Source organism: Oryctolagus cuniculus, chromosome 7, assembly GCF_051225735.1.
Source record: "Oryctolagus cuniculus isolate XC-2025 breed Fujian yellow rabbit chromosome 7, ASM5122573v1, whole genome shotgun sequence".
Lineage (NCBI taxonomy): Eukaryota > Metazoa > Chordata > Mammalia > Lagomorpha > Leporidae > Oryctolagus > Oryctolagus cuniculus.
Window position 1 is genome coordinate 4,935,096 of NC_142873.1, and position 19,045 is coordinate 4,954,140.

The following is a 19,045-nucleotide window of genomic DNA, read 5'->3' on the forward strand; positions in this document are numbered from 1 at the left end:
ATTTGAAGAACTAAATATAATTTCTAAGAATGAAAATTATAGTAATAAAATTATAAGACCCCAAAGGATGGGTTTAAACTCAGTTTAGACAAAGGTGGAGAAAGAATGAACTAGCAGATGGATCGAATTATCTAGAATGTAGCATAAACACACACACACACACACACAAATAAGAAGGAGCTATCCAGAGACATGAGGAATGAGTTAGGATCTGTCATCTCACTGGAGTTAAGAAGTAGAGGTGTGAATGGGATAGGGAAGTGAAAAGATGATGGCTGAGAAGTTTTGCTAACTTTTTTTTTTTTGAACATTTATTTCATTTATTTGAAAGAGTTACACAGAGAGGGGGAGAGAGTTCTTCCCTCTGCTGGTTTTCACTCCCCAAATGGCCCCAGTGGCCGGAGCTGAGCTGATCAGAAGCCAGGAGCCAGGAGCTTCCTCTGGGTCTCCCACATGGGGGCAGGGGCCCAAGGACTTGGGCCATCCTCTGCTGTTTTCCCAGCACATTAGCAGGGAGCTGGACTGGACTGGAACTGGCACCCATATGGGATGCGGGCACTGCAGGCCAGTGCTTTAACCTGCTACGCCACAATGATGGCCCCTTGCTAACTCTTAAAGGCTAAAACTCACAGAGAAAAAAAATGCTCACAAATCCCAATAGAAATAAAAATAATAAAAGTGAACGTCCGTTTAGGCACACTATAATGAGGCACTAACAGTGAAGAAAACAATCTTAAAAGCAATCAGAGGAAAATACAGACAGATTGCCTTCAAAGGATCAATAGTCAGACCGAAAGTTGTTTGTTTTTTTAACTGAAACAGTAGAAACCTGGAATCAAAGCTTAATGTTCTGAGGGGGGAAAAATCCCTACTAACTTAGAATTCTGCAGCCAGGGAAAGTATATTTCAAGAATAAGAAGAGAATAAAAAGATTTTCAGAAAACGGAAAACCAAGAGAATTCCGCCACCAAAGGACCCACTCTGAAAGAAACTCACCCCAGATGGAGGTCTCCCCGTCAAAGCAGGGTGAGTGGCTGGCACAGGCGGGCTGCAGGGAATCTCTGACTACATAAAACACAAGATAAAAGCGAGCGACTTTAATTAAAACAGAATGTCAATCTGGAAGAGAAATGTATTTAAAAAGTCCATGGGTTGTTCCGAGTAACTCTTCTTTAAATTCAGACATTGATAAATTAATATACATGTTGTGGTTTCTATGGTAGTCACTGAAAAATAGGGACTACTATAGAATTTCCAAACTTATAAAAAAAGAAAAATGGGAGAATGAAAAATCCTCCATTTGAGAAGAGGTACAAAATGGGAAAGAAAAGAAACAGAACAAGTAAAGCAAAAGTAGAAGGCGCAAAATAAAATGGAGGAATATTTGTGGAAATATACCAGTCATTTCAATAAATGGGTTAAGCATATAGGAAACTATACTGAAGACACATGGGACGCAACAGCAAGAACACACATGAGCTGATGTAAACATGTGCATGCCTACTCTGGTAGGTACCAAGTGATGGCGCAAGTGGTTGGACCCGTGCAACCCACATGGGAGGCCTGGGTTGGACTCTTGGCTCCCAGCTTCAGCCTGGTGTCTGTCTGGCTCTTTCTCTGCCTCTCAAATACATGAATAAATAAATAAATAATCCGCAGAAGGGGTGGTGTTTACCTGATGGTTAAGAGGCTGATTGAGATGCCCAGGTATTTAAGTCTGTACTTTTTCTCCCATCTTTCTGTGAGGTCTTTTAAAATACACTTGTAATATGGTTTGATTCCATTTTCCCAGTTTGCATTCTCTCTTGAGGTCCCCCCCGCCAGATTACAAAATGATCTTTTTTTTTTTTTAAGATTTATTTATTTTATTTGAAAGAGTTAGAGGAGAGGCAGAAAAAGAGAGACAGAGAGGTCTTCCATCCGTTGGTTCACTCCAATTGTCCACAGCGGCCGGAGCTGCGCCAATCTGAAGCCAGGAGCCAGGAGCTTCTTCCGAGTCTCCCACATGGGTGCAGGGGCTCAAGGGCTTGGGCCATCTTCTGCTTCCCAGGCCATAGCAGAGAGCTGGGTAGGAAGTGGAGCAGCCGGGTCTCAAACCGGCACCCATATGGGATGCCGGTACTTCAGGCCAGGGCATTAACCTGCTGTGCCACAGCGCCAGCCCCATGATCTTTTCTTGATTTGCTTGCATGGAGTTTCACTGTTATGAAGCTCTGTCTACTGTCATACTATCAGAATAGTTTTACCACCACCCCATCCTGCCTGGAGTACCTGAGTTTGAAACCTAGTTCTGGCTCCTGACTCAAGCTTATGAGTAATGAGTAATGATTCAAGTGGCTGGGTTCCTGCCACCCATGTCACGTCATTAAATGGTCTGGATTGTATTCCCAGCTCATGGCTTCAACCTAGCCCAGTTTCTGGTCATTGTGGACATTTGGGGAGTGGACATGGCTTCAACCTAGCCCAGTTTCTGGTCATTGTGGACATTTGGGGAGTGGACTAACAGATAAAAGCTGGTCTCTCCATCTCTGTGTTTCTTTGGTTCTGTCTAGCTGTCTTTCTGCATCTCAAGTAAGTAATTAAAAAACTTAAATCTGAAAAAGATCTCAAAAGACCAAAACAGACCAAAGAAAATAGACAGATGGTAAATAAGCATATGAAAAGGTGCTGAACATCATTTGTCACTGGAGAATTGCTAATTAAAACGTACCAGTACACATCTCCTAGAATGGCCCAAATCCAAAAAACTGCTAGTGTGAGATGCTGGCTAATGTTCAGAGGAACAGGAACCGATTCACTGCTGATAGGAATGTAAAATGAACGACCACTGTGGAAGTCTGGAAATTTCTTATAAAGCTAGACATGCGTTTAACCACATTATCCATATTCACCCAGTTGAGCCAAGAGCACAAAGTTCTTCACACAAACGCACATAACAAGGTTCTTTGTAATTGCCACACACGGGAAGCAACCAAGATGTGCAATAGAGGAACCAATAAACACACTGGTATATCCATGTAATGGAGTGTTGTTTGGTGAGCTATCAAGCCATGGTAAGTCCTGGAGGGACCTTAAGTACATGTTGCTCAGTGAAAGAAGCCGGTGTTAAATGACTACTTGCAGTTGGATTACAGGTATGTGATGTTCTGAAAACAGTCTGCAGGGATAGGACAAAGATCAGCGATTTCCTGAGACTTGGAGAAGTGTGGGACGTATAGATGAAACCCAGGGGACATTTGATGGCGCTGAAACTGTTCTGTGTGATCGTGTGATGGTGGATACACGTCCTGATGCTTTTTGTCAAAACTGACAGTTTTATGACATGAACAGTGAACCTCCATGCATGCAAGTTAAAAAATCATTTCGTGATCTGGAGGACTCCAGGAGAGAATGCAAAATGAGACAATAGAATCAAACTATATGACAAATGTATTTTAAAAGACCTCCCTGCAGAAGGTGGGCCAAAAGGTACAGCCCTAAATAGCTGTGGAAATGAAAGGAACTGAACATAAGCGTTGTATTCCAGATGACAAAATTGCCTCCTATGGAGATACAGACTAACAAGTCTGATGCCACCATGCATGTATATGGAGTTGGACAATTAAGCAAATGGATGGCAGATGGTAGCAACTGCGTTGCTCACTGTTGGGGTGCAAATTTATAGGAAAGCATCAGGAGCAAGCTGGAGTGAACCATATGGTAGTAGATTAGACTTGGAGATACTAGTAAGAACTCATGTCTACTCTAAGATAGATAAAAATGGTTACATATGGGTTAATACAAACGCACACATTCATCTGTCAGGTGAGAGGGCCTAAAATAAATTATACCTCCGTTCCTATGAGTACACATAGCATTCAGATCATATTTAATACCATTCTAGAATAAAAGAAGCCGGAATCTTTAGAGAAATGGCTTGTTCTAAGATGGGGGCAGGAAATACATAAGATGAGTCTGGAAAATTTTGTAGTGCCAGAAAGTAAGAAAATGCTCAAAAGACATACATATATGACAAACACATAATAATGAAACAAAACCCAAACCACTCCAGACCTGGTCTTGTGGCATAGTGGGTAAAGCTGCTGCCTGCAATGCCAGCATCTTATGTGAGTGCTAGTTCATGTCCTGGCTGCTCTGTTTTCTATCTAGCTCCCTGATAATGGCCTGGGAAAAGCAGTGGAGGGTGGCCCGAGTGCTTGGGCCCCTGCCACCCACATGGAAGACCCAGCTGAAGCTCCTGGCTCCTGGCTTGTGGCCACTTGGGGAGTGAATCAGTGGCTAGAAGACACAAATTCTATCTTCTCAATCTCTTTTCTCCTTCTCTGTAACTCTACCTTTCAAATAAATATTTTTAAAAACTCACTTCATAATGATGTGGGTAAATCAAAAGATTTCATGATGTGAGCCGACTGGGACAGCTCTAAATGGCCGAAGCAGGAACAATCTGAGCAGCACAATAAATCAAGTAACACTGATTTGTAACCCGAAGTATGCAACAAACAAATCTCTAAAGATGCAAATAAATGATTGAATGGGTAAATAAGTGGAGGAGACAATTCTCTTATGCAGAAATAGTCCAAAAATTTATGTAGATACTTTAAGGAAGTGATACACAGCTCTTAAGTTGGTCCGCACATAGTCACTTCCTTTTGGAGAATACAGTATGAATGCAGGAGAAATAATTTAATTGTGCAGAAACTTGAAAAACATTGTCTCAGCCAAGTGAGTAAGGCCAGCATCAACAAAGATAAGTCATGTTGACAGTGTATCCTTGGTATGATAGGATGGAAACAGCACTTTTCTCCTGTGGCCTTCCTCTCCCAAACAAACTATCCGAGTAGAATAATGAGGCAAGCATCAAAAAATCGCTGCTGGGAGACAGTCTACAAAGGACCTGACCAGTAACCTTCCAAACTGTGAAGGTCATGAAGGACGAAGGAAATCGGAACTCGTCACAGCTAAGAGGAACCCAAGGAGTCACTGTGACTAAACCTCAGGTGGAATCTTGGATAGGATCCTAGAATAGGAAAAAAAAGCTAGGCAAGTCTGCCTTTAGTTAATAATAATGGCGTTATTTAGTTAGTAATTGGTGTTCACTGATTAATTGTAACACATGACATGAATGTAAGATGTCAAAAATAGGGGCATCTGAGTATAGGAGATATAGGAACTCTAATTTGTCTTTGTAATTTTTTTTGCAAGCACAAAGCTTAAAAATTGTGTATTAAAGCAAGAAGTGTTACAGTTACAAGAAAAATATCTAATTGGACAAGACATGAAATTCATCTATAGGCTGTCTAGAAAAGAAACATCTAAAATAGAAGGATATAGAAAAGATGAAAGGAAAAAAGATTGACAAGAGGTAATTATGACAAAATCTAACCAACGTAGTGGAATTATTTTAAGATTAGAAAAGCAAAAATCCTTACTAAAGATCACTTCATAAACAAAAAGTTCAATTTATCAAAAAAATAGATTATATGTATCTCTTAAGATTTATTTTACTCAAAAGAGTTATACAGATAGAAGGAGGGGGGGGGGTCTTCCAACCACTGGTTCACTCACCATTTGGCCACAATGGCAGGATCCTCTTCCCAATCTCCCACATGAGTACAGGGGCCCAAGGATTTGGGCCATCTCCTGCTTTCCCAGGCCGTAACAGAGCTGGATCGGAAGTGGAGCAGCTGGGTCTTGAACCAGCGCCCATATGGGATGCCGGCACTGCAGGTGGCAGCTTTACCAGCTTTGCCACAGCGCCGGCCCCGATTATATGTATCTTAACAGGACTTCTAAATTATCAAGCAAAAATTGATAGAATTCCAAAGAGTTAGACAAATGCATAATTTTAATAGGTCATTTTAATACTTTTCTTGGTGAATGTTTGAACACACAGATAAAATCAATGAAAATATAAAACATTAGAACAACCTGTTGGAAAAATTGACTTAGAGGAATATTTCATTGTCTTGACAAGTGTAGCAGATGTATTTTTTCAACATATACTGTACATCTCCCAAAATGGCTGTATGCTGGCCTTTATGTTGGGCCATAAAGTGAACAAATTAAAAGGGTGACAAATATAGGTGGGCTCTTTTGAGCACAATCCAATTAAGCTAGAAGTCAATAATGAAACAATAACTTACAGAGTTGTCGTTTGGTTAGAATTTTTTTTTTTTTTTTTGACAGGCAGAGTGGACAGAGAGAGAGACAGAGAGAAAGGTCTTCCTTTGTCATTGGTTCACCCTCCAATGGCTGCCGCGCTGCAGCCGGCGCACCGCGCTGATCCAAAGGCAGGAGCCAGGTGCTTCTCCTGGTCTCCCATGGGGTGCAGGACCCAAGCACCTGGGCCATCCTCCACTGCACTCCCTGGCCACAGCAGAGGGCTGGCCTGGAAGAGGGGCAACTGGGACAGAATCCGGCGCCCCGACCGGGACTAGAACCCGGTGTGCCGGCGCTGCTAGGCAGAGGATTAGCCTGTTGAACCGCGGTGCTGGCCGTGGTTAGAATTTAAAAACACTTATAAATAACCCCTGATTCAGAAAGAAACTTGTATGGGTATGGAATATTTTTAACTGAACGATAAGAAAATATTACAAATCAAAATGAGTAAGTTGAAACTAATGAAGTATATGGAGGGAATTTTATAGCTAAAATGCCAAAAAGAAAGGTTGGTCAAATTTAACTATACATGAAAATGATGATACATCATGCTGAAGTTGAGTTTATCTCAAGAATACAAAGTTTTGGGGCTGGTGCTGTGGCGTAGCAGGTAAAGTCATCACCTGCAGTGCCAGCATTCCATGTGGGTACTGGTTCGAGTCCTGGCTGTTCCACTTCCAATCCACCTTTCTCCTGGGGCCTGGGGAAGCAGTAGAAGATGGCCCAAGTCCTTGGGCCCCTGCACCCGCATGGGAGATTGGGAAGAGGCTTTTGCCTTCAGATCAGCCATTGAGGAGTGAACCAGCGGATGGAAGACCTCTCTGTCTCTGCCTCTCTGCCTCTCCTTCTCTGTGTAACTCTGACTTTCAAATAAATCTTTTTTTTTAAAAAATACAGAAGTTTTAATATAAAAAATTAAGTTTGCTTTAACATTAGTAGGTGAGTGACTGGAAATCATGTAATAACCTCAATAGATTCAGAAAAAATATCCTTCATTTAATCTAAACATTCAGTAACATGAAAGTAGAAAATTATTTAATAAGGAGTTTCTACAAAAAAGTAGAAAGTGTCAGGAGGAGAAAAACTAGAGAAAACATTATGTACAATGGTTAAACTCGTTGATATTAAAAAACGAGACAAGGGTGCAGTCTCTCAACACTTCTTCTAACATTGCCCTTGCTGTTTTAGAAAATGGAATAGAGCTGGAAAAATTCCAAAGAATATAAGGTTGATGGGGTGGGTGTTTAGCTTAGCAGTTGACACCTGCAACCGACATCTGAAGAACGGTTTGATTCCTGGCTCTGGCTCCTGACCCCAGCCTGCCAATGCAGACCGTGGGTAGCAGTGTGGACACTTCGAGTAATTGGGTTCCTGCCACCTAGCTGGAGGACTGGGATTGCTGTGGTGGCATCTGGCTTCAGCCCTGGCCCAGACTGCACCACTTAGGGGGTTTGAGAAGTGTGCCATGGATGAGATTTCTGACTCTTTCTGCCTATCAAGTAGTTAGATCAAAAAAGAGTATGTGGTTCAGAAGAAGAGAACATTTCATTCAAACATATGGTTTGTGTGTTTTAAGAATTCTACAGAATCCAGGGATAGGTGTTTAGAATTAATGAGTTTACTGAGGTTGCTAAATAAAGATTTAATATACAAAATTCAATTATATGTCTATATATCAGCAACAGAGAGAAAATAACATTTTTACAAAAGTTGACAATATTGTGTGAAATACTGTTGGGAGATACTTTCCTTGTTTTCATGCTTCTGCATTTCTGACTGGGTATGCCAGGAAGGCGAGGCCTTGACAGCTCTCTACGTGAACCCTGTCCAAGGGTAACTATTGCGGTGAGAATCCTTGAAGAGTGGGGAAGTGTCTTCCTCAGGGAGAAAGAGCCAGCCTGCTTACGGCTTGCAGTAGAATAATGAGTTTCCCAAACTCAGTGTTCCGCAGCTGTAAAACAAACCCATTTTGTGCCTAGCGTTCACCTAGGGACTTGGGTTGAAGCAAACCAATGCACTTGCTGCTTGCCGTGCCGTGAGTAATTGAGTTTTCATCTCTGCAGTGGTACTGTGTCTTCTGCCAGCATTTATGACACTTTAATAGGCCAACTTATTAACTTGGAAGTAGCGTAAAATCAAATCACAGATCCAAAAGGTAGCTGGCAGCAAATCTAATAAAAGTTGTGTAAAACCTCTTAAAAGAAAATTATAATCCTTTATTGAGAGACCATAAAGAAGACATACTAGGGTTGAGAAATATTCTGTGTTCATTGATTGGAAGACCCAACATTGTGAAGCAGCTTTTTCTTCCAAACTGATGTATTGATGTACATTTACGTGATTTCAATAAAAAATTCAAACAACTGTTGTTTTCTGGTGGGGCTTGAAAAGCTGATTGGAAAATTTATTTGGAAGTGTGAAGAAAATAGTCGAACACTCTTGAAAAGAAAGTACAAGGTGAAAGGTTTTAATCAATAATGATTAAGAGCTATTCTTGATTATTAATAATTATGAATTATTTTTAAACCATAGTAATTGAGACAGGGTGGTATTGGGCCTGGGGCTGACGAAAAGACCCAGCATTAGAAAGGTGGCATTGAAGGGGGCATGTTTTGGGCAGCAGTTAAAACGCTGTTTGATATGCTTGCATCCTACGGAGTGCCTGGGGCTGAGTCCTGGCTCTGCTCTCCCTTCCAGCTTCCTGCTAGCACTCTGGGAGGCAGCAGGTGACGGCTCAGCTTGCGTCCCTGACACCACCATGGGTTGCATTCCAGCTCAGGACCTCAACGTGGTCCAGCCCTGGCTGTTGCAGATCTTTGGGGAGTGAACCAGCAGATGGGAGATCTCTTCCCGTTTCTCTCTGCGTGTCTATTTCAGTGTGTGTGTGTGTGTGTGTCTCACTCAGTGTCTCTGCTTCTAAAATAAATTTGAATATGGCTAATCCTCCGCCTAGCGGCGCCGGCACACCAGGTTCTAGTCCCGGTTGGGGCGCCGGATTCTGTCCCGGTTGCCCCTCTTCCAGGCCAGCCCTCTGCTGTGGCCAGGGAGTGCAGTGGAGAATGGCCCAAGTGCTTGGGCCCTGCACCCCATGGGAGACCAGGAGAAGCACCTGGCTCCTGGCTTCGGATCAGCGCGATGCACCAGCTGCAGCAGCCATTTGGGGGGTGAACCAACGGCAAAGGAAGACCTTTCTCTCTGTCTCTCTCTCTCACTGTCCACTCTGCCTGTCCTCCCCCCCCCAAAAAAAAAAAACTAGGAAAAAAATGACATTGCAGATCAGTGGGCAAAAATGGGCTTTTACATAAATAGTAATGGGACAATGTGTTATTCATGTGGAAATGAATGAAAATGTATCATTACCTCACATCATATATTGTGCTGAACTATATAGAATTGCCATTTTTAAGGTCAAAAGCAGTCACATACAGTCAGTTTCATGTAACTTCACTTAATTAAAAGTTGCAGATAGGTTAAAATCCTAAATGTAAAAGGTAAAACCACAGGACCTCTGAGGATAACATGGGAAAATATACTTATATTTGTGGATCAGAAAATAAGACCAACAAACACTAACCACCAAGGAAGAGACTGACTGGACTGCATTGAAACCAAGAAATTCTCTTTGTGAAAGACACCATAAAGAGGATAGAAAAGCAAGCAAAGTGTGCAATAAGATATTTTACATTCACAAAACTGACAAATGCTTCCTATCTAGAATATATGAAATAATTTCCAAAATCATTACGAAAATGACAAGAAAAGTAGTAGAAAAATGACTTAATGAGTCATGCAGATCTTTCAAATTTGACATGTTTTATTATACAATATCACAAAATCACATTTTTTAACATCACCACTGATTTCATCAGAAAAGTTCTTTAAGTATTAGGAAGCTGTCAGGCTCACTGTGATGGAATACTAGTTTTGCAAAATCCTAATTTTCTCTTGAGAGCTCAAATTTTATCACTGGCTACAAATACTGTCGATTGTTTTCCTTGAAGTGACAGGTTCACTTGGCTCATTTTTGAGGAAATGCCTGCCAAATACCCAAGTTTAAAAAAAACCGTAGTTTGTCTGTCAGTTGTTCTTTCAAGTAAAAATGATGCTTCATGGAAAAAGCAACCAGTACAGCTGGTGACTCAAAGAAGCGCACCCGGTCTTCTCCTCAAATCGCTCGTGGAACCTGGCTGCATTCAGTCGCACAGAACTAATAGGCAGGAATTCAGGGTCGAGGAGCTATGAAGTTAATACTTTCAAGGACAGTCTTAAGTAGCATTTTTAAAAACTGCAAGTGAAGAAGATAGCTTTGTGGATATGGGGCATGGCCACGCCTTGCTTTGTGTTCAGGTGCCTGCAGATAGGAGACTGGATGCTGTGTTAGGAAGGACGGCTTGGACTTCGTAGAAACCCTTCGAGGCTCTTGTGGCTCTGGGGACCACAGCTGGACCATGGCTGCCCTACAAGGGTGATTTCTTCAATGTCAACAAAGCAACAGCAAAAATGCTGAAAATCCAGGTGTTTGTCTTTTTTCTCTGCTGTAGGATTCCTCAGGACTGTTCTGGCTGAGCTGCTGGTCTGGGTGTTTTGATGCTGCCTATGTGATGGAGATGTTTTTCTGAAAAGTTCTTCTCCCAGACTGTAAGGCAGCAGAAAGCATTTTTGTTGTTGCTGTTCACTTGACCCTACTCATCACGTTGTATGGCTGAAGGTGCCTTTAGTATTATGAAGTAAAATTTGGCCTGAAGATGTATCCATACTTGAGTCCTTATGTAATGAACTGCAACCTAACTTCATGCCTAAACTGAACGCCTAACTTGGATGTTTACTTTTATAACAAATAACTGAAGTTCAGCCAATCACAGCAGCTGAGCTTACATCAATCATACGTGACCAACTGATGACGCCATATCCAAGCACGACACACCTGGAGCTGTAACCAACCAAGCTGTTTCTGTCCCTCACGGCAGCCCTCCCACCTTGCGGAGCAGATTTCTGAACCTACGCTCATTCTGAGGACCTTGCACGTTGCAAATTGTTCTTTGCACAGTGAACTTCTTAATTTGTCTAAAGGGGTACTTTTGACAGCATCAACAGAAAACCCACCTGAAACCGACTTAAACAAAAAATAGGATATAGTCGCAAACCCAGATCAGATTTGATTCAGCAGCTTAGCAATGTAATCAGAACCCAGTTTCTTTAGTTTCTGTTTAGTGTGGTGTCAGCTTCATTCTAAGTCTGAGTTTCTCATGGAGGAAAAATGGATGTGCCGATTTGAAAGGTTTTATCCATATCACAAAATCTAAGAAGTGAGAATTGTATTCCTTTAAGCCTTCAAAAAATGCTTGTGCTATTCTTGGACTGTACACATCTTAACTGATACTGATGCGTGTTGGCCATGGAATGGTACTGATCAGCTGAAGCCAGAACAGCTGTGCCCCAGGGCAGTGATTTTCAAGGAGGGAAGTGATTTTGTCTCCATGAGGCTCTTTGGTTGTAACAACTTGGGATGAGGGTAGTTGTGCTACTGGTACCCAGTGGGGGCGAGGCCAGGGATGCCACTAACAACCTGCAGTGCTGTAGTACACAAGGACAGCTCCTCCTCCAGTCCCCCGCCCCAACACAGAGTGATCTGTGAACAGCAATAGTGCAAAGATTAAAAAAAAAACCTCTGCTCTAGGGGCCAGAGTTGTGGAGTAACAGATTTGCATTCCAGCTGCTCCACTTCCAATCCAGCTCCCTGCTAATGACCTTGAAAAAGCACTGGAAGATGGACCAAATGCCTGGGCCCCTGCACCCACCTGGGAGAACTGGAGGAAGCTCCTGGCTCCTGGCTTCTGCCTGGCTCAGCCCTGGCCATTGTGGCCATTTGAGGAGTGAACCAGCAGATAGAAGATCTCATTTCTCTCTCTCTCTCTCTCTCCCTCCCCCCACCCAGGGGTGTGTGTGTGTGTGTAACTCTGACTTTCAAATAAGTAAGTACATTTTTTTAAAGATTTATTTATTTGGAAGTCAGAGTTACACATAGAAGGAGAGTCAGAGAAAGAGAGGTCTTCCATCCGCTGCAATGGCCAGCGCTGTACCGATCCGAAGCCAGGAGCTTCCTCCGGGTTTCCCAGGTGGGTGCAGAGGCCCAAGGACCTGGGCCATCCTCCACTGCTTTCCCAGGCCATAGCAGAGAGCCAGATTGGAAGTGGAGCAGCCGGGACTCAAACCAGTGTCCATATGGGATGCTGGCATGTAGGTGGCATCTTTACCCGCTGTGCCACAGTGCTGGCCCCCAGTAAATAAACTTTTTAAAAAATAAAAAACTCTGTCTTAGAGGAAGGTTTTAATTTCAGAATGAAATTGGGGAATTTAGCAAGAGAAGAGGAATGGATGTTGGGGAAGCAAATGTCATGTCTCTTACACATATGTTTTCCAACTTCTAACCTATTGTAAACCCTTTCTTGTGTAAAACCAAGTGTCCGTCACTTGGCCTTGATTCCCAGTCAGGAAACTGAGAATGTTCTTCTTTTCATTAGGAAAATGAAAGGATTCAAACGTTATTGACTGCCCTTGAATATATCACATTAAAATTGAATTTGTGATAGTATTTAAAGTGAGAGTAAAACAGAAAATGCCTGTGTTAGGTAGACACCAAGGTAGTCTGGTTTCCCTGAGTTGGTAGAAAGTCTGTGTGGCTTCCAGTTCCCTAGCTGGATGTCGTGCCTGAGCTAACTGACTTATATATCTTTCCGTACAGCTTTCTCAAGCTATTAGAAACCCTGAAATGAAAAGCCTAAATAATCTGTACAGGTCCACAGGACTGCCTCTCAGACAAGGAAGACAGAGCTCAGACTTGCTGAAACGTCCTGGGAACCCCTCTTACGCCCTGCACACGCGCGTTGTCTCTCCTGTTCTGATTTGGAAGAAGCAGCGAGTTCTCATGCACTAGGACTGCCGTCCCCCAAACTCCCTTTCATCAAGGTCGCCGAGAAGCCTCTCCTGTTCCCTGCCCTCTTAGCACCAGCAGTCACTCACTCCTCTCCCTTGGATGCTTGTTTTACTTTGCCTTCAGGGTGCCACAGTCTCCTGTGTTTTCCTCTTCTCTCAGAATCTTCTCCTTTGCAGGTGACTTCTTACTTCAGTACTTAAAGTTTGAGTGTTCCAACTATTAGCTACAAATCCAGGGCAGCTATAAAGAAAATAGCTCAAAAATATAGGGAAAAAAACAGGTAAATTAAAATGTTTCACCAGAAAATAATTGTATAACACAAAATAAGGTTGCAAGGTAGAGGAACAGAAAAACTATAAAGGTGTAAGACTTACAGAAGAGAACAAAATGATATGGGTAACTCCTATTTTACCAGTGATTACACTGAATATAGAGGGATTAAAAACCAATCAAAAAGCAGAAATTGGTGGAATGGATAAAAATGTCGCCACTTCACTGTTCACAAGAGACACATTTTGAATTCACAGATAAAAAAATCACTTGCAAGTAAAAGAATGAACAAAGCTATACGATACAAACAGCAATTAGATCTAAACAGGCAGAGAGATTGAATTTGTAATCAAAAACATTCCTACAAAGCAAATGCCAGGCCCAGATAGCATCGCTGGAGAATTCTACCAAAATTTGTTGTTCTAAAATGAGTTTGCAGAAGAACTGACACTAACTATGCACAAAGGATTCCAAAATAAAAATAGGAGGAAGTACTTTCCAACCATCCTGTGAGCCTGATTTACTCTGATGCCAAAATTGAGCAAAGACATAACAACAAAAGAGAGCTATAGACCAATGCCCTTTACACATATAGCTACACAGACCCTAAATTAACTACTATTAAAGTGAATCCAGCAACATAGAAAACGGTTATACACCATGGTAAAGTGGTATTTACCCCATGAATCAAGGTTAGTTGAAAATTCACTGGTGTAATAATAAATAATTGTATTAGAGTTAAGGACAAAAACCCACAGGATCACCTCAGTAGTTATAGAAAGAGCATTTGAGAACACCAAAAATAAAACCAACCAAAGTAAAAAATATACATTGAACTTTATGAAAAGTAAAAACTTTTGTGCATCAAAGGACACTGTCAGGAAAGTGAGAAGCGAACCTTGGAATGAGAAAACATTCACAAATAATGCATGATAAGGGGTGAGTATAAAGAGGATATAAAGAACTTGTTACGCAGAAATGAAAAGACAAGTTATTAATAGGCATTTCTCCAAAGGAGACAAAAAGTGCCCAGTAAGTACATGTAAAGACACTCATTAGTCATTAAGAAATAACTTTCTGCAATGAGATACCACAATTTGCTCTACTGGGGCTCTTTTATTAAATAGATGGGACAATCTGGAGAGAATTGGACACCTTACACATTACAAGGTAGTCAAAATGGTACAACTGCTTTGGGAAACATAGTTAATCCTAAGTTAAACATAAAGCTACCATACGATCAAGTAATTCCATTCCTGGGTGTAAACCAAAAGGAAGGAAGATATATTTTCACACAAAAGCTTGCATTTGCATTTCAATAGCAGCATTATTTATAACAGCCAAAAAGTGTGCGACAGCTCATATGTCCAGCAACTGATGAGCAGATAAAGTGTGGTGTATCTATACAATGGAACCAGCCACAAAAAGGAATGAAGTCCTGACACGTACTACAATATAGATAACTGTTGAAGGCATTTTACTGTATGAAAGAAACCGAATACAAAAGACCACATGTTGTGTGATTCCATACCTATACAATGCCCAGAATAGGCAAATCTATAGAGCCATAAAGTAAGTTTGTGGTTGCCAGGAGCTGGAAGAAATGGGACATTTAGAAAGACTGGTATTGAGTATAGGGTTTCCTTTTGTGTTAATAAAATATTTTGGAGTTGTGGAATATTTTGGATTGTTGTGGAACTTTGTGATTAAACAACAGACACTAAATTGTATACTTTGAAAAAAATGAATTTCATGCCTCAATTTAAAAACCTCCAAAAAAGTATTTTTGAGTGTTTCCCGTATGTTTTTTTCTAGTAGCTTCCAGTTTCAGGTCTTGAATTTAGATCTTTGATCCATTTTGAGTTGACTTTTGTGTGTGGTAAGAGGTAAGGATCAAGTTTTAATTTTCTCCTTGTGGATATCCAGTTTTCCTAGCACCATTTATTAAAGAGAGGGTCCTTTCTCCAGTGTCTTTGTGACTTTGTCAAAGACCAGTTGACTGGACTGCAGCTGCATGGGTTCATTTCTGGCTATTTTGTTCCACTGGTCCAGGTGGCTGTGTTTAAGCCTGTACCGTGTTTTGGTTACAGTAGCACTGGAGTGTGTCTTGAAATCGGACATTGTGGTGCTACCAACTTTGTTCTTTTTGCTTTGGATTGCTTTGGAAATTCTAAGTTGGTTGTTCTTCCTTGTGAATTTTGGGATTTTTTTTCTAGTTCTATGAAGGATGTCATTGACATTTTGATGAGGATTGCCTTGGCTCTGCTGACTGCGCTGTGTAGTACAGACTTTTTAGTATGTATTAATTCTTCCTATCCAAGGACATGGTGGGGGTCTTTCCATTTTTGTGCCTTATTCAATTTCTATTGTTAGTATTTTATGGTTTTCATTGTAGAGGTTCTTTTTACATCCTTGGATAAGTTTATTCCAAAGCGTTTGTTGTTATAATTGTGAATGGGATTGCTCTTTCCTCTTAATGAGTTTATTATCAAGTACAAAGTTGCTATTGATTTTGCGTGTGCTGATTTTGATTTCTGCAACTTTACTAAATTAGTTTAGCAGTTTTAATAATTTCTTGGTAAAGTCTTCAGGTTTCTCTGTATATGGATTCATATCACCTACAGATAATTTGACTTCCACCTTTTCTGTTCTTTGTCCTCTACTATCACAGGATGAATGGGTTAAGAAAATGTGGTATATGTACTCAATGGACTATTATTTAGCCGTAAAAATAATGAAAGACATTTGCAGCAAAATCAGTATAACTGAGGGATATTATATTGGGTGAAATAAGCCACATGTAGAAATATGAATACCACATGTTCTATCTTATACGTAGAAGCTTAAAAAACTCATCAATCTCTATTCTGAGTAGTAGAGGCTCGAAATATGGGGGAAAGAGGAGAGACAGGTCATACAGTAGGCGCCAAAACACGTCAGATAAAAGCAACAAGTTCTAGTGTTGCACAGCACGATAGAGTGACTGTGATTCACAATAATGGTTTATGTTAACTATATAAAGACCTGGAGGAGAGGAGCTGGTAGGCTCCAAACACAAAGAAAAGATAAGGAAACGGGAAGGCCAGTGTCTGGTGTTTGGTTTCCAGTGTTATTATATGTTGAATTCTTATACTGTACCCTGTCTAGAATGCGCAAATGTGACATGTTAATACTTTTTTTTTAAATTAAAGGAAAATAGGGGTTAGGGAAACTTGGAGTCACTCTCATGCTTAATAGTTCACATACAATCCATCAGGAAATCCTGGCTCCTGGGCTTCTGCAATTTACCCAGAAACAGACGACTTCCCACCACCTGCAAGGCCTTTCTCCAACAGTTCTTATCTCCTCCATCATCCTGCCAGCCAGGACTCCCTGCCTCCATTCCTGCCCGCTCCTCTGTTCTGAGCTCAGCGGCAGTTGTGACTGCGTCGTCCTTTGGCTCAAAAGGCTTTACAGTCTTTCTACTTCGCTTAGAGGAAAAGCCAAATGGTCCGTAAGGCTGTGGCTGTCCTGTCAGACGCAGTGACCATTAACCCCGGGCAGTAACTGAGCATGCGAAATGGAGCTTCAGCAACCGAGAAACTTTTAAGTGTGTTGGAAAAAACTTGTGTGTGTGTGTGTGTGTGTGTGTGTGTGTGTGAACCTGGTTTTCCAACCATAAGTTTAAGTCGCTTTAGATTTGAAAATCTAAATACAGGTTGTCTTGATTTGCGAGAATTGGGTGATTTCAACAGCGGTTTATTTTCCCGTGATTCTGAAGGACAAAGTCTACCATCAAGGAATCACAGGGCTGGTTTCTCCTAAGGCCTCTTTCTTCGGCTTGCAGGTTCCTATGTGTCTACACCTAGTCTTCCCCTGTGTATGTCCGAGTCCTAGTGTCCTGTGAGGACGGTCAGATGGGATTAGGGCCCGCCAGGATGATCCCAGCTTGCCCCAATCACCTCTTTCAGGGTTCTGTGTCCAATACTGTCACATTCCGAAGTACCGGGCTTAGATCTTTAACATATGGATGTTGGGAGTACACACTTTAACCCATAACATGCGTTAAATATGTCTGATGGAAATTTTGCCTCCAAACTGAGATATGCTACGATTGTAAAAGAGGAGTAAATGCTAAAATTTGATGATACAGTAATGAAAATTGAAATATCTTCCAAATAATTTTTTGTTGATTATATGTTGAAAAAAATAACATTTTTGATATGTTGACAAATAGAATATGCCATTAAATCAGTTTGACATGTTTATTTACTCTCCCCCACCCCCAACACACATACCTTTTTCTTTTTAAAGAGAGACAGAAGTCTCTTATCTGTTGGCTCATTCCTGAAATGCCTGTGACAGCTGGGGCTGGGCTGGGCAGAAGTCAGAGGCAGGAACTGAATCCAGGTCTCCCACCTGGGTGGCGGGGATCTAAGCCACCTCTGCGACCTCCCGTTGTGTGAATTTGCAGGAAGCTGGAACTGGGCACGGAGCTGTGACTTGAACTCAGCAATGCTGATATGCGTGTGGGCGTTCAGTCGTAACCACCATGCCAAATGCCTGCCCCTGTTCGTTTTTCAATACAGCGACTAGGAACTTTACAATGGTATGTTCGGCTCACGTTCTGTTTGCATTGGTCAGTACTGCTCTGTTCTGGGGGCCTGTCATTATCCAGCTGATCTCATTTCCTGCTGCTCTTCCCCAGGGAGTCTGCCCCAGGTCCACTGTTGCCCCCAGAACTCTGAGGCAGCTCCACATCAAGGCTGGGTGCTTACTGTTCTCTCTACGTGGACCACTTCAGTTCCAGATCCCCATGGTTGGCTCCCCACGGTCTTCATGAAGCATGATTCCACTGTGACTTCACTGACACCTCCCCTAGCCATGTGTGTGTGTGTGTGTGTGTGCGCGCCCGCATGCATTACTACATTTTTCAAATTGAAAACCTGTATCTGAATCTGGTTCCTCTGCAGTGCAGACTATGGAACAGGAGTTGCAGTAGACTTTTTAGGAGATGTCCTCCAGAAGCTTAGTAGGGTTACAGGGAAGAGAAAAGGGGAAGGAATGAAAGCCAGTGAGAGATGTCACCATGGTGGACACCAGGACAGCTTCTGAGAAACCAAGTGCAACGCATCTCGGAACTGTCTCGCTCATGAGTGAGGAAGCCGGGTGCATGTGCCGTATCTCTGCTCTGTTTGAGGATTGCTCCTGGGACATTCAGTCCTTAACATTGTGCTAAACCATTGGAGCTTGAGGTTAAATGTGGGCAGGAATGGGGACTCTCCATCAAAGCTGCAGGTGACTGCAGGGGAGAGCTGTTAGTCTCTGCTCCACCCCTGTGTGCACAATGCTCCCCAACCCTTATGGACTGATGAGCGTCACCCCTTTGTGCTGAAATCCTAACCCCTAGTGTGACTGCATTTGGAGAAAGGGCCTCTACAGAGGTCATTAAGGTTAAAAGAAGTCGTCATGGTGGAGCCTTGATCCAGTCGGATGAGTAACCGTGTTAAGAAGAGACATGGTTGGCCGGCGCCGCGGCTCACTAGGCTAATCCTCCGCCTAGCGGCGCCGGCACACCGGGTTCTAGTCCCGGTCGGGGCGCCGGATTCTGTCCCGGTTGCCCCTCTTCCAGGCCAGCCCTCTGCTGTGGCCAGGGAGTGCAGTGGAGGATGGCCCAGGTGCTTGGGCCCTGCACCCCATGGG

At 42.2% G+C, this 19,045-nt stretch overlaps 1 long non-coding RNA gene across 1 annotated transcript in view; it reads left to right on the plus strand.

The window, feature by feature from the left end:
* The window catches only part of LOC103349973 (uncharacterized), an 89,590-nt gene extending 70,823 nt beyond the window's left edge, over positions 1–18,767 (plus strand). Inside the window, exons 4-5 of the long non-coding RNA XR_016210327.1 lie at positions 17,817–17,951; positions 18,051–18,767. This is a non-coding gene — a long non-coding RNA (uncharacterized LOC103349973). The remainder of the gene's footprint in view (positions 1–17,816; positions 17,952–18,050) is intronic.
* The last annotated feature ends 278 nt before the right edge of the window (positions 18,768–19,045 follow it).